At 47.3% G+C, this 3,358-nt stretch overlaps 1 pseudogene; it reads right to left on the bottom strand.

Moving 5' to 3' along the window:
• Positions 1–879: 879 nt before the first annotated feature.
• On the bottom strand, positions 880–1,995 carry LOC108517912 (60S ribosomal protein L7a pseudogene; annotated as a pseudogene).
• Between the last annotated feature and the right edge of the window lie 1,363 nt (positions 1,996–3,358).

Below are 3,358 nucleotides of genomic sequence, written 5' to 3'. Positions count from 1 at the left end.
GAGACGGATAATATCTCTATTTATATACAAGACAATAAGTAGACAAATGATTAAAGGGAAAAGGTGCAGTAAAGTTAAAAGACAGAGTGGGGCTAAATAGGCTATTTTATTTTACTTTTTTGAAATGGAGTCTGGCCCTGTCACCCAGACTGGAGTGCAGTGGCGTGATCTCGGCTCACTGCAGCCTCTGCCTCCCGGGTTCCAGTGATTCTCCTGCCTCAACCTCCCAGGTAGCTGGGATTACATGCACGTGCCACCATGCCTGGCTAATTTTTGTATTTTTAGTAGAGATGGAGTTTCACCATATTGGCTAGGCTGGTCTTGAACTCCTGGACCTCAGGTGATCCATCTACCTTGGCCTCCCAAAAGGGCTGGGATTTCAGGTGTGAGTCGCTGTGCCTGACCTGTAAAGAGGCTATTGTAGATGGGATGGTCACTGATATGGGGTTATTGAGCAGAGATGTGAATCAGGGTGAACAATGAGAAGACACGGGAAGAGTGTTTGAGGTCATGCAAAGGGCCTGAGGCAAGAGAGTGCTTCGCTTGTTCAAGTCAAGCAAGGCTGGCCTTAGAGTGAGGGCCAGTCGTAGGAGATGCATTTAGAGAGGTGTACCCTGTCAAGCCACTGTCCCCTTGATTACGATTTGCCGGCCACCTGGCCTTGTCACGTTCCTGGAATACACCTGTCCTTGCTGCCTTGTGGCTTTTCTCTTTCTGTTCCCGGGAGTGCCAGTGTGTTCTTTCTGTGGTTGTTCTCTGGGTACTTTCTCACTGTGCTTTTAACAGCAGTACATTTGTTTACATCTTTTTTTGTTCTTTTGGAGGAAAATCTGTATTATTTTAATTATTTTTATGTACTGAAAACTCATCAGTGTACATTTAATCCAGCTTGGTGGCAAGTTCTTTAGCCTTTGCTTTTTTGAGATTGACAATGCGGGCCACAGACTTGGGAGCCAGGACATTGCCTCCCCAGTGACAGCGGATCTCATCGTGTCTGTCTTTGTAATTGGGCCTGATAGCGTCCACCAGCTTAGCCAAAGCTCCTTCGTCTTCTGAGTTAACCCATGGGAAGGCGACAGTGGTGCAGATTTTCCTGTGGACTAGATGTCCCAGTCTTGCCTTCCCCTCAATAGTGCAGTAAGGGACCCCCATGTTACAACACAGGGCAGGCAGGAAGACAACAGCTCGATGGGATCCACATCGTGTGCAGTGATGACCAGCTGAGCCTTTTTGTTCTCCACCAAGGTGGTGACGGTGTTCACTCCTGCTTGAAGGACACTGAAGGACAGGTGGTCTCTTAGTGGGGACGTCCCCTTTGCTGGCAGCTTTCTTCTCAGCCCGGAGCCAACAGCTTCTGCTTCTTGTCTTGCTTTGTCTCTGGTCTGTACTTGTGGGGAAGCTTAAGCAGCTGAGGAGACATTTGGCAGTCCAGGGCCTGGGTGAACGGGTTCATCACAGGAGGCACTTTCAGCCTCTGATAGAGGGTGGCTCTCTGCCGCCGCAACCTGATGCAGTAGGGCCATTTCACAAAACTGGTGAGGTCCCTTTTGGGCTGGATGTCCTGTCCAATGCCAAAATTCTTAGTCTTCTCTTCTTTCTTTCTCTCTTTCTTTCTTTCTTTCTTTCTTTCTTTCTTTCTTTCTCTCTCTCTCTCTCTTTCTTTCTTTCTCTCTCTCTTTTTTTCTTTCTTTCTTTCTTCTTCCTCAGCCTCTCAAGTAGCTGGGATTACAGGCATGCACCACCACGCCCAGCTAATTTTGTATTTTTACTGGAGACGGGGTTTCTCCATGTTGGTCACGTTGGTCTCGAACTTCCGACCTCAAGTAATCCGCCCACCTCGGCCTCCCAAAGTGCTGGGATTACAGGCATGAGCCACCGCGCCTGACCTGGCCTTTTCTTAAACAGAGGATTCACTACTTTCTTGGCTTTCTGCTTATTCATGACAGCAGGGGTGGGAGCCACCTTTTTCCCCTTGGGCTTCTTTCTTTTTGGCATCTTGGGCTGTGGAAGGAGAGATTGTTTACTTCTTTATTGACTTGCCCTAGCACCCCAACTGGCATATCAGTGCCACGTGGGTCGAGAACAAGTTTGTTTGATTACCGTGTACTCCCAGGACCTACTAGAGCACCTTAGGACTCAGCAGGCTCCAACAAGTGTTTGTTAAGTAAGTGAACAAAGATAAACATCTTGGCCGTCGCGGTAGCTCACGCCTGTAATCCCAGCACTTTAGGAGGCCGAGGTGGGCGGATCACCTGCGGTTGGGAGTTCCAGACCAGCCTGGCCAACACAGTGAAACCCCATCTCTACTAAAAATATAAAAATTAGCTGAGTGTAGTGATAGGCTCCTGTAATCCCAGCTACTCGGGAGACTGAGGCAGAAGAATTGCTTGAACTCGGGAGGCGGAAAGTGCCGTGAGCCAAGACTGTGCCATCGCGCTCCAGCCTGGGAAACAAGAGAGAAACTCTGTCTCAAAAAAAAGATAAACTTGTATTGGTCAGTGAGTTTCCCTGAGTAGTTTAATTCACTTTATATAAACATGTCCCTCTTCTACTGGGAAGAGAGAACCAGGAGAAGAAAAGAAAAAGACAATCACAACCAAATAAATATGTCCCCACCTCTCATCTTATTATCTCCATCTCCCATGTTTATTACCAAATCACACAGTTGGTATTCCTGGGATTCCCCTATTTGACATTTTTCTGTTCTCATGACCTTGAAGTCGATCTCATATGAATGCTAAGGCTCTGGTATTTCTGTCACCACATGTATCAAGCTCTTACCCAACATATTTTCCCATTGCTTCTTGGTTTTCTTTTGACATATTCTTCATAACATTAACCTTATAAGGCATGTAAACATTTCTTTCTTTCTTTCTTTCTTTCTTTCTTTCTTTCTTTCTTTCTTTCTTTCTTTCTTTTTTCTTTTTTTGAGACAGGGTCTTGTTCTGTCACTCAGGCTGAAGTGCAGTGGTGCAATCACAGCTCACTGCAGCCTTGACTTCCCAGGGCCAAGCAATCCTTCCCCTTCAACCGTCTGAGTAGCTGGGACCACAGAAATGTGCCACCATGCTTGGCTAATTTTTAAATTTCTTTTTGTAAAGATAGGGTCTCACTATGTTGCTTGGGTTGGTCTTGAACTCCTGGGCTCAAGCGATCGTCCCACCTCGGCCTGCCAAAGTACTAAGAGGTGTGAGCCACTGCGCCTGGCCCAGGCCCGTCTTTCTGTCCTGACTTCTTATTAAGTGATGACAGTGTGCTCCTTTTTCATCCTGCCACAGTAGATGGTTTCCTTTCCCTTCCCTTCCCTTCCCTTCCCTTCCCTTCCCTTCCCCTCCCTTCCCCTCCCTTCCCCTCCCTC

Source organism: Rhinopithecus bieti, unplaced genomic scaffold (genome assembly GCF_001698545.2).
Source record: "Rhinopithecus bieti isolate Rb0 unplaced genomic scaffold, ASM169854v2 scaffold_40368, whole genome shotgun sequence".
NCBI classification, from domain to species: domain Eukaryota; kingdom Metazoa; phylum Chordata; class Mammalia; order Primates; family Cercopithecidae; genus Rhinopithecus; species Rhinopithecus bieti.
Note: the sequence above shows the minus strand (reverse complement) of the source record. Positions and strands in the feature narration are given on the sequence as shown.